We start from the raw sequence: 13350 nt of genomic DNA, 5'->3' as shown, positions 1-13350 counted from the left end.
TTAAGCCTTTGCTTTTAGAGAAATGATATTTTGACAATCATTTTTTGACAACTTTTGGACAACTTTCTCTCTCATACTCACATGATGTTGTTATCCTCTCTCTTCCTTTTTCTCTCTCCATTGTTTTTGACCAATAAGAAGTGAGAAAAACAAGGTTGTCAACAAAGTTGTCATCAAATGGATGTCAAAATATCATTACTCTTGGTTTTAAGACATTTTTTTCACACGATTACTATGTTTGTTATATTGTTTTATGGACTTTGCTATATGTGGTATTCATTGCTCAAGATGAGAAGTCTCAACTACCACCAATTGAAGAGAGTGTGCAACATCTCATTGTCTTGTTATTTGTGAGTTTCTAGTTTATGTTGTTTTTTGGATTTTTAAATTATGTTTTAGAAAAAGAGTTTTCATCCACAAATGAACGAAAGGGCCATAAATTTCATGAAGTGGGGGAGGAAAACGTTCGGTCGGGGGGGGGGGGGGGGGGGGGGGGGGGGGGTGTGTGTGTGTGTTAACCATTTTAAACTTTTGTCTTTTAAATCAAGAGGGATTAAAAAGCTCAAAGCATGTTTTGATGTGTTTTAAGATTGAGCGTATCCCTCTATTTATAGAGGGAGCTCTGAATTGAACATAAGGAAAAAAACGTATTTAAGTTTGGCCAGCTTAAAGGATACCGATCATAGCAAGCAAAACTGGAGGACAAAAACCAACGAGGTAGGGATGGAGGAACAAACGAGAAAGTTGTTGGAGGCTCCATCAGAGCACAAAAAATGAGGAAGAAACTACGCACGCAAAAATAATAATTTTTACATTTAAGGGTACTAAAATTTATGTACCATATAGCCCAAGCTTGACCAAATTGAGTCGGTCAGATGAACGACAGCAGCGGCACGCTCATGTGTATGGTGTTATGTTTGAGTTCGCTCTTCCAGGTTTACAAAGAAGACAAAGCTTCTTGAAGGTTTGCTAGATCCTCTTCCAATGTATAAGTCTTATAATCAGGTTCATAATCATTAGCAACTATTTCTCTCATACTTCTTCGTGGTTCTATTGTTGGAAATTTAAGTCTTAATAAAACAGATTTCATAAAGCATGTTCAATTATCATGAATCAATAGCGGAAGCAAACAAAACATTGAACATGATTATGATCGGATCTACGACATGTTTGATTTATCAAGAATATTAAGAATTAGGTATTAGGAATACCTTGATGAAGCTTTAATGGCGGCCCTCTCAACAACAACAACGATAAGGAAAGAGGAGGTGATCTGAAACAAACTGAAAGGGTTAGCGATAGCTGATTTGGTTCTTCCTCAACCGATACATTTATGCCTCAAGTTCTCTTCAGATGGGGAGAAGAGATAGTTTGCCGTGTACGGTATATTGGGGACCATTAGGGTTTCCCATTTTTCCGTTAATGGGTCATCCGGACATCCACTCATTGAGTCCATATCAACAACTAATTAAATATTTAATTAATTATCCAATTAGAAATCTAATAGCCTTATTACTTAATTTGATCACTAATCAATTAAGGCTCACAATTGATAAATAGTTAATATAATTATTATTACGATATTTGCCCACATAATGATACTAGTTTGAAACATGTGCCATGCACGGGAAAATTAGTTCTGACTTTATATATATATATATATATATATATATATATATATATATATTTTAATTTATGTTGATAATATTTGTTAAAAAAGGTAAAATACATGTCAAAATGTATATATATCTTCTCTAAAAAAAAAAGTGTATATATATCTTATATATAAAGGGAACACACATATCTTTGAAGTGATTTTTTTATTCCATTGTTTCCCTTCATTTAAATTATTTTATCATTTCGGGTTTCAGACTTCGAAGGTTTACCATAGTTAGAGTAGGCCTCAAAGCTCAATAAATGTTAGTAAAGGTACTTATAAATCACCCATCAAAAAGATCATCGCACTGACGGCAGAAATTAAACACATGACCTTGCGGGTCAGTTTACTCCCTACTAGGTGTGCTAACCTACATTGGCTATTTTTTATAACATAATTTAAAGTATTTTATTATTTTTATGACATTTTTTTAATCTTATTTGTCGAAAATCATTATTTTTATATTTGAGTGGAATAGAAAATCTCTAGTTTGATTAATAAAAATTGTCTAGGAAAAAAAATAATAATCTATCATGCTTGTTCACAATTAGAAATGAAAGAACTTGACCCAAAAACCAATGTGATATACATGCAAAAAAAAACACATACTTGTAACCTCCTGAATCAATTTAAATTGATAAAAACCCATGTTAAAAAAATATAAAAAACTTTTGTTTCATCGCATAACTAATTTAAGGATGAATTTATTCATAAATAACTAACATATATATATATATATATATATATATATAGAGAGAGAGAGAGAGAGAGAGAGAGAGAGAGATTTGATAATATCGTTGCAAACACACACTACTTATATAATGACTAATCGCTAGATTGGATTTTAGGGATGAAAAAATCAAATTCAATTACATATTTCACACCCTTTTTCATATTCTCTATTATGAAACCTTTCGCTTTTTCAATACAACTATGGAGGAAAATCTTCAATCACCAAACCCTAGAAACATTCGTGATTTCACACCCTTTTTCATATTCTCATCCATGCAAGCTTTCGTTTTTTTTAATACAACTTTGGAGAAAAATCTTCAATCACCAAACCCTATAGATACATCCGTGAATTGACTATGTTGATGAAACTGTTTCAATAACAAAAAGTGCTTACTCTATGACAACAATTTTGGCCTTGAAGCTATTTCTAACATATTCTATCTTTCTTTTTTCAATAATGGTTAATAGACCAATAATGTTGGAATAGAATAAACAATAACATCATAGTGTGATAGTTTATATTATTACGATGAAGTTGTTTATAAACAAATTTACCAAACAACAAATTTATGTCAAAATCATCTTGAAAAATATCAACCCGTAGAGTGAAATGATACAAATTTTATGGTAAATCATTATTGTCAACCCTTGCAAATTTAGTGTCGTACACTTTGTCTATCTTGAAATTTTCTCTAATAGTCTGATATTCTCACGTGTTCTTGACAACATGGAAAAAATTGATAGTACATACAACACATTCTCACAATTGTTTTACAAACACATATATGAACCTCTTTTTGCCTATTGCATGAATTTGATTTGTATAAAAAACTAGTGTCATGCCCGTGACGGTCGACATTTGACTACATGTCATCCATATTCTACATGACACATGATCACAAATTAATATACGTGCAATACAACCGACGACAGACCACATACAGAATGAAGTGCACACCACACAAACACAAAGCGTAGAACACTAAAACTTAAAAAATTTATACGGAATATTCTTGCATCAATTCTCATATTTTAAACGTGTAATCCAACATTAATTTTTCTCCTATAACATATTCATTTTTTTGGGTTAAATAAATATTTGGTCCTAGAATTGAAACATAATCACTCCATTTTTTACCGTGATTATTCATCACTATTTAACTTTGGTTTTGGTGTTTTAAGGGTATAATTAGTCAATTACACCCTTATTTTGTTCAATTACTCCTATATTATTCAATAAGACTAACTAATGTTATATATTTGAAAAACAAAAGTTTATGTTTTTAAACAAAGTTTGCGTGTTTGTTCTAAAAAAAATGTCTCTTGTCATCTTAAAGGCAAAACAAATTTTTGCTATCTATGATAATGGTTTTGTGGAAAGTTTAGATTTTAAAAATAAGATGAGTAAATGAATTGGAAGAAAAAGTTAATTCTTTCTTATTTTTTCACTAAACTGAAGTTGGAATAACTTTGATACAGACTTAAAAAAAAAAAAAATTAAATGCACAATATTAAGAGAATTGAAATTTTTTGTCTTGAAATAATGATAAAGCGCACCAAAAAAAGGAAGAGAGATTCGTTGGAGAAAAAGAGTAGTAACTGGCAATTGTCTATCACAAATTAAATCGATCCGAAAGATAATGATTGTGCAAAAAAAATGATTAGTAAATTAAATGATGTGATAATAGGAAAAAAAATGTCCATAAACACTCTTCGCTATATTATGTTAAAACTCAAAACGACACTTTAAAAGGAATAGAGGGCGTATTAAGTACTACGACGAACGAAATGCCACACAGTGCAGTACATGGGCACCACATATAACACAACTGACAGCACAATATTTTCCACAGATTTTGCACCACTTATTTGGGAATACTATGTCAACGGAACAACACGACTTTAACACCTAAAATGGAGATTTTTGTCATAGCAATTCATCTCAGTGGCCAACAGCTAGTAAAGCAAATAGCAGCAAAAGCAGATAGTAAGACCCTGCCAAACTACACCTAAAGCTGCTATAATTTTGACCAAAGACCATAACACAACACTATGATATGTGGATAAACAGCAACATCCCCATGTGAAGCAACAACACCAATAATACAAACTATGTACACTACACTCTACAATGAAGATCACCCTCCCCACACATTCTTCACTTCAATCACAAACAATTTGTTCATAGTTCAAGAAATGGGTAAGTTTTTCCTCATCTGCATTACTTTATTTGTATTTATCTTCTTCCTGATTACCACTATGAATGTCGAAGAAGTGGGCGCAGATACCTTAGGAATTATCATGGCCTGCATCTTACCATTATTAGGCCTTGCATGGATCGTTTATATTTGTTTCGAAAAAGACATGTAGTAGCTTGTGCCTGTTCTTGTGTACTTCCAGCAACTAAATAAGGTAATTATGTCATGTTTGGGATTCAAAATTGTTCGTTTGCTTCAAAGTGGGATGCTGATTTTGATCTCATTTCTCATGCTTCATCGTAAGACAAAGCACAAGATCAAATCAAAGCCAACATGTTATCCAAGTATCTGTATTCAACTATGTTCATTAGATCTCTAAGTTAATCCCTTCAACTATATTGTAATATTGTCTATCACTTAAGTTAAATTAGGACCTTATGTCATTTTGTTTCAATTATTAATCAGTAGTATCAACTATGTTTTAGCTGAAATACTTCGACATTTCCTTATTATAATATAATGCAGTTTGACACCCTCGTTTTCCAATTTTGTGGTAAGATATAATTCAATAACTATTGGTGCTTGAACCTAATGTTACCAACCAAATAGACCATATAACCCTTATATTTAATGAGGTGTTCAACCATGGATATAGGGCAATTCAAAGATTTTCATAGTACATGGATTTTTTATATATGGAAGGATATCAAGAAAGGATGCATACATAGGTCCGAAACTCTTAGCCTAATAATTTTCCAATAACTTCACGATTACATTGTAATTAATGAATAATTGCAACTACAACAATAAATTAAAAATTGCTTAAAAAAACAACAAATTAATATCAACATTGACAACAAATTAGCTGGATTTCCCTGGAATAAAAAACACAATTCATATATGCACATCAGCATGTAACAACACTTAATAATTAGCTTACATCCACATGCACAAATAGGTAACACTTGGCAAACTATAAGGACATTACTATAAGGCGTCCAACACTACATAATAATGATCAACCTAAAGAGCCTATCCCAAAATTTTATTCGTAATTTATTACACATTACCACAGTGTGCTGTCTTCACCACTTCTACCATCGTCCATAACGTTTGAGCCGTAACCAAGACACCACACAACATCCCAAAGCACATAAAGGTGACACAATAACAACCTCCAAACAAAGGACTTGATCACAAACAGTCCCCACCCCAAAAATCTCTATATCTCTCGAAAAACTTCCTTGTACTCCACATTTATAGTAGAAGTTGACGGCTGTCCATCATCAGCAAGCGCCAATATCCTCAATCCCTGTCTACTTTTCACGCCAGATACCGCCACATACAATTGCCCGGGAGTAAACACAGGCCTAGGAAGATAGAGACCCACATGCGACAATGTCTGACCCTGACTCTTGTTGATAGTCATCGCAAAACATAGACAGAGTGGAAACTATCTCCTCTGAAAAGTAATTGACTTATTAGCATCCGATGGAATCAAGTTCATCCTGGTAATGTAAACTCTCTCATTACTATGAGAACCATTGACAATCTGCGCACCAATGACATTTTTCCCAAAGATACAACAGTCAATCGCGTACCATTGCATAGCCCAGACGCAACATCAACATTTCTAAGCAACATGACAGGAACACCCACCTTTAAAACCAATTTGTGGTTAGGCATACCAGAACACTTGATGTCATTCAGGAACTCTGTCGTAATCCATCGACGATCAATACCCACATCGTCGTCGCACTTGCATATAGTATCACAACTCAAGTACTCCCTCTCTTCCGCTGGAATCAGATCAATAACATAATCATTCACCTTTTCAACTATCTCAAGAGTGGGTGCTAAAATAGCACGGTCTTGGAAAAACATCGAGTCTTGCATACTTTCAAGTCAATTAGGGCAGGTTGAATCAACAATATCTGCCAAATGATTTCCAGAACTTCTGACACACAAATCATTAGGAATTTGAATAACAGCCTCACCGTCCCTCACCTCTCCCAACTTACCATCGCCGATATTAAGAATCCACTTCGAAAATTCTCTCAACGAACAATCTTCGTTATCATGTGAAGAATTTTGCAATCGTATATTCTTTCTTAGCTTTAAAACCTTGCATCCTCGCCACAACAGAGAAGAATTAATAGTAGCATGAACAATATCTGCACGACCGCCCTTGGGAACAACAGGAAGAATTTGGCGAAAATCTCCCCCAAACACTACGGCCTTACCACCAAAAGGTAAATCAAAAGCACCTTTGTCGAACTTATTCATGATATCACGCATGGTCCTATCAAAGGCCTCAAACGCCAACCTATTAATCATTGGAATCTCATCCCATATAATCAAACTTGTCATAGCCAACAACTCAGCCTTTTTGCTCTCTCTATTAATCATACAGCTCGATTCCTCAACCAAAACAAACGGAATTGCAAACTTGGAATGGGCAATTCGGCCACCGGTAGAAGCAAAGAGGCAATTCCGCTTGACGCAACATTCAACACAATCTTACCTTCCGATCGAATGTGAAACGAAAGGGTGTTCCATAAATAGGTTTTGCCAGTACCTCCATAGCCATCAACAAAAAACATACCTCCCAAATTTTTCCCAAACGCATCTAAAATGCAGTGATAGGCAGCCAACTGATCCCCATTCAAATTAACAAACAACTCATTGTGTTTTGATAGGATCTCAGACGCTTCATACGACAATTCATTAGCCAGCAATATATTATTGAAAGGCTCAACAACATGAGAATCAATCTTAGGCATGCAATCAAAATCTTCAAGTGATTTTCCATTGAGGCGTTTGAGTTTATCAATCTCGACCAAGCAAAGCTGCTTCAAATCATCATCATAAATAGCCAAATCTATGAAAGGGACCACAAAACAACATGCATTAATCCTTTCATAGATATATCATTGCATATTTAAACATCACTAACATTGATCTTTATTATTATGTCAACACAACCGCACTAACCTGGATTATTAAGTGAACGTTGTCCATCATATAAAATTCCATCAGCCAAAGTTTCCCACGTCTTCTCCCAAATATTCAGCGGATCACTGAGTGAAGATCCCAACAACAACTTAGCGAACATTTTTCGAACATAATGGCCAGAGCAAAGAACAACTATTTCATTAATAGCATCGATGAACTCTCTATCATCATTCAACAACCCTAAAGCGCCACAGGTCTCGCGGTAAGTATCAAACACATGGCCATCAATGGTCCTTATAACTCACGGGTTCTAGGTGGTACAAAAATTAACCTTCCCACAGATTGACCCCTCTTGCGTGGCTGCCAAACTCGGTTGTCTGAGTCATATACGAATTTGGTTGGAAATTTTGTATAAGTTAGACTTCGCCCAACAACATATTTTTATTAGCTTCCATCCACGCAAGAAACATCGTATCCCTATCCTTGTTCCTTTCCAACACCCTTCCTAAATTAGAAGTCTCTTTAAGAACCACCCTCTGCTCACCCTTAAGATGGAATGTCAAACGCTGAACTGAAGGCTACCTCCTGTGGATATCAAACTTGAAAATTCTCCATATTGACTCAGACGGGAACAAATATCGACAATCATAATACTGTTGGATCTCATCGATGCACTCTTCATCATCCACCTTCAAAGTAGCAGTGACTCTGTCAACACCCTTAATTATGTACTTAAAAATATACTTAATACAATTTGACTTGTTGCAATACTCGATGTTGACATGGGCATTATACTTCATTATAAGGGTAGGGTTATACGGCACAACACTGCGATTATCCAACTCCACGTCCCTCTTCATAACTTTGTACCCAAGGTCTATGCGTCGATAAACAGGATACCCTCTTTCATCAAAAGAAGTTCGAGAAACTAATTTTTTTGGATAAAACTTCGAACAACGTCGATCTTTCATGCAGGGGGAGTTAGGTCTTGCAAAACCACATGGACCATGAATCATAAAGCTCGTAACTGATGCATATAATCTAGGATAAATTCTCTCATCCGGAAACTCAGCACAAATTACAGGGTTTACACAATCAGCAGACTGCAATTTATCCCTTGGATTAAGCCACAACATAATGTGTGCATGTGGTAAACCACGCTTTTGAAACTCAATAATATACAAACCTACACAATATAAAATTCACTCGGCAACATAACAACCAAAAACAAAAGGCTATAAATTTATAAATGAAATAAACAACGAAAACACACCTGCTACAACTCTTCCAAAAGCCTTTCCATTTCTAAAATCAGCCATCATCTCCTCCCACTTGATATGAAAAACTCTACAACAAATATCAGGTCTATAAACAACATGATTTCCAGACTTTGACAAATGGCGCTGAATTTCGACCCATTTGGGATTACAGGCGTAAGTAAGAAACAAATCAGGATATTCAAATTTCTTACATATGCCATAGCATCCTGACAATTGTTAAACATATATCTCCTTCCTCCAGTGAATGATGCTGGCAAAACAACACGGTTTCCAATTAACGATGCATCATAATCGCCCCGACTAACAGCCTCTTCCACACCCAACAGAAATCCTGAGCATATATTACTCTGATTTGTTCGTATAAAAGATAAACGCTGGGACTCTATCATCGAATAGAGATAGACGAAAAACTGTTGGAAAAGCCGCTTACCATAAAAAATAACAGAATCCTCAAGAGCTCTTTCCTGAATTCTAAATGCAACAAACTCACGCACACCGACACGTATGCGTTTTTCAAACTGTTCTAGTTTTAGTCAACTCATTCATTTCAATGGTCTCCTGATATTGATCCTCTCTGAAAGTAAACAACAACGGATACTGCAATGGAATATACTTTGCATGGGTTTCATGTATGCGTTCCAAACACCCACCCCTACCCTTAACTACGATGTCTCTACCATCCTCAGAATTATCAAAATCACCAACAATAAGAGCAGCAACCTCATCAACCTCAGGTACATTGTACGTGCGTGCGTCATGCATTCTATTACGAAACAACCGTAGACTGACAGGGACATTTTCATTCAAGCGAAAATCGTGAACCATCCTAAAACTATTCACCAACATGTTCTGTTCGTCCATTACAGCCAACAGATCAGCACCAAAGATGGATCAAGACTATTTTCCTAAGAGCGGTCGCTGAAAGATAAAAATCAAAGGCAAAATAAACAAACCATACCCACTACCACTCAAACACCACATTATAGAGCACTAAATAAGAAAATACAACGTACACTACATAATACACCATAGATAAACACACTAAAAAAATCCTACGATATATTCTTTATCAAAATTAACACATGTGACAAATTCTTTGAATACAAATGTTAAACCAAACCTGAAGTGCGACATTCGATTAGACAACTCATTATGGGTGTCATATATGTAGAGTTGGCAGAACTTTGGCCGCTGACCTTCACTTGGAATAAGACTTCCAATTCTATGGTAGTTTTGGCCAGAGATAACAAAAGTGGGGGGACCGCCCCCATCATTATTTCCAGATTTAACCCTGCCACCCATGGAAGTGAAGGAAAACATATTGTTGTAAGATCTAATGTTTGATATAAAGTGAGCACTTCTTCTATCCAATCCAAGAAACAAATTCCTAATGAGAGGAGGAGGTTCCAACATGAATGGTAGCGTAATCTTTCCCTTCATACAACACAGAGAAATTTTCAGTCTAAGGGCAGCAAAGTGTTTGTCCGTTCTTTCCGCATACCAAACCATAGCACCACACTTTTCACAAGTTGTATTAAACTCACCAATGTCCAAATATTCTGCGGGAAATAAACATGAATAAAGTCTTCCAAGATATAAGTTAGAAATATGTCTTTGGTCCATATAACTATATCAATTTTTCGTTTTAGTCCCTCTAAAATTTTCTTTAAAATTCTAGTCCATATAAAGTTTTTAATCAATAATAAATTTAGTACCCATCTTTAATTTAAATTTTGTATTTGTCACAACTTAAATTGTGAAAAATATCTTCAAAAAAATCTAGAATTTTTTAACGAATTAAATTTTTGTATTTTTCAACGAAATTGTGGAGAAATACACAAAATGTTATACAAAAATCTCTTTAATTTAAATTCATTTTTTAAGAAAAAGGTACTGATTTTTCTTGGTAGATGTGCTTTTAATAATGCGAATTTTTCGGTAAAATGTTAACCAAAAATATGAATTCCAGATAAGAGTTAACTTTAAAGGAGTTACTAAGAGTCAAATTGGAAATTTTTTCAGTGACTAACAGTTGAATAATTTTTTTTATGGAGAATTAAAATGAAGACTTGACATACTTAGAGGCCTCATAAACATATTTAACCTAGAATAAAATAACAAATATACCACTCACCTTTATCTTCACTATTGTGAAACAATTGCATGAGTACAATGTAACAGCCCGATTTTTCGTTAGATTTATTCTATTATTTATTTAATTCTCCTATGTGTGTTAATATGTGCTCTTATGTGATTATTTGTCTCTGTGTGTATTTTTGGTTGGGAATTGTAGAATTCGATGTTAGAAGGGTATTTCGGTCATTTTGGACTCAGGGGTATTTTGGTCATTTTATGAGTAGGCGTGATTTAGTAATTTCGATGAGGATTATTTTTAGTGCTTAGTGAGAGTGGTTATTTTACTAAGTGCTAGAGAGTTGTAGTGAATTGTTTTATTACCGGTAAGTGACCGTTAGTATTACATTTTTCCGTTAAGTGAATAGTAACATTTTGGGTTAGATTAGTAATGGGTTAGGCCCATTAAGGCATTGTGAGTTGAGCCCAATTATGTAGAGCCTATATAAACACTATTCTTTTGAGAAATAGGGTTTACACCAACATTTTCATTTGGGAGAAGAGGTAGAAAGAGAAAGAGCAAGAGAAGAGAAAGGGGTTTGAAGAGGAAGATCTAGAGAGAGCTAGAGGAGGCTAGATATTCAAGTCTTGGGAGCTAAAGTGAGGCCTAGGCTTGATTTGGTGAAGAATTAAGGTAAGGGGGTTAGACTTTAATCATAATTAATAGTTGTAGTTCTTCCCTAATTCTTTGCTTAAGTGGTTAATTTGAATTTTGTTGTAGAAATTCGTGCTTAATTTTGATGACATGATTATGTACATGAATTGGATGATAATTGTGTTGTTGTTGTTGTTGAATTTGTATGTCAAAATGGGTATATATGAACATGATATGTTTTTATGTGAAATTGATGATGAATAAGGTTGTGGTTGTTGAATTGTGGATGAATTCATGTTCAAATGTTGTTGTTGTTATCTTGACATATATTGTTGTTGAATTGATGCAATGGGCATCATTGAGTTGGTGAATTATTGATGAGTTTGTTGTTGTTGATGAAATTACATGCTCAATATATGTTTACATGTGTACTTTGTTGATTTTGTTCAAATTGGTATAAATTAGTGTTGTTGTGGTTGATTTGTGATGAATTCATGTTTACATGAAGTTGTTGAATGAGATATGTTGTTGTTATTGATTTATACCATGGGTATTCCATTTTGTGAAGTTGTTGTTTGAATTGGAGAAGTTTGTGCTAAGTTGTTCATGTGAAGGACCAAAATGAACTTTTGAAACATGAGGTTGTTGACTGAGTTTTTGATGTTGTTGGATGAATTGGACTTGGTAGAATTTCTGTTTTCATTTTGTGATTGGGTTGGTCGAGTCGTTTGGGAGAAAACGGGTTTTTCGTGTGAAATGTCGGTGTTTAAGCGTTTTTGCAAATAAGTGATTATGTGGGGTCTGGGAGAAATGATTTTGGGATGGTTGAAACTTGAATTTTTCTGTAGATTATGATAGAGCTAAGTGTCAGGAGCGTGTAGGCGAAAACGGCATCGAAATCCGATTAACGGTTTGAATTTTATGCGCGAAATGGTGAAAACGGAAAGAAAAAAAACGAAGAAAAAACTGTGCTGTCAGTCGAGCACGGCCGTGCCTGTGCATGGCACGGGCCGTGCGTGTTGACAAAACTTCGGTTTTGAATTCCGTTTCTGTTTTGAATTGGCCTTCCGTGTAAACATGAAAGTTGTAGATAATTTTGTTAGCTTTCCAGTGGCTTTGGTTTGACTTGAAAATGATTTTTGGTTTTTGAGTTATGATGAAAATACTCCAAGGGGGTCTTAGGGAAATTTTACGAAAATTCCGCATAACTATTTCTAAGTCAACCCAAATCTTATGGATTGCTTCCAAGCTTCGAAACTTGAGTTTTATGAGTTCAATTAAGGTGTTTAATGGTATTTAAACTATGATATGATGGATCTAACTTGTTTTGATTTGAAAATGGAAATTTCTCGAAAAGTGATAAAGTGAGGCGAACTTTGTGATTTTTATGATTTCGTCGTGTTTGGCCGGTGAAACGCCCAAGTATACTCTACTGCACTTATATGTGGCCTAGATATATACTTAGTTGAGGCATTGGATCTTATTTGCTTGGTTTTGAATTATTTGTCTCAAATATTTTTATGTTGTACATGAGAGACGAACTTGACGAAAATGGTTCTTTAAATCCAATTACTTTATAAATCTTTCGTGAATGGTTTCATATGGTTAATTGAGGATATGCGGATGATTGTTAGGTGTTGAATATGATCTTTATCATAATGTGTTGTATTTTCTCCATCAATTGAATTGTGAGAAATGGTAAGGAGTTGTTGAACTATATGATATAGTTGATGTTGATGTATGTTGATAATTATGATGATGATGATGATGTTGTTGGTTGTTGATGAATATGATGATGAT

At 34.5% G+C, this 13350-nt stretch overlaps 1 pseudogene; it reads right to left on the bottom strand.

Annotated features, from left to right (window-relative positions):
• Window positions 1-5809: 5809 nt before the first annotated feature.
• On the bottom strand, window positions 5810-10157 carry LOC146906047 (uncharacterized; annotated as a pseudogene).
• Between the last annotated feature and the right edge of the window lie 3193 nt (window positions 10158-13350).

The sequence above is a fragment of the Medicago sativa genome, chromosome 7 (genome assembly GCF_051527215.1).
Source record: "Medicago sativa cultivar Bolivia chromosome 7, Bolivia_mono, whole genome shotgun sequence".
Lineage (NCBI taxonomy): Eukaryota > Viridiplantae > Streptophyta > Magnoliopsida > Fabales > Fabaceae > Medicago > Medicago sativa.
Note: the sequence above shows the minus strand (reverse complement) of the source record. Positions and strands in the feature narration are given on the sequence as shown.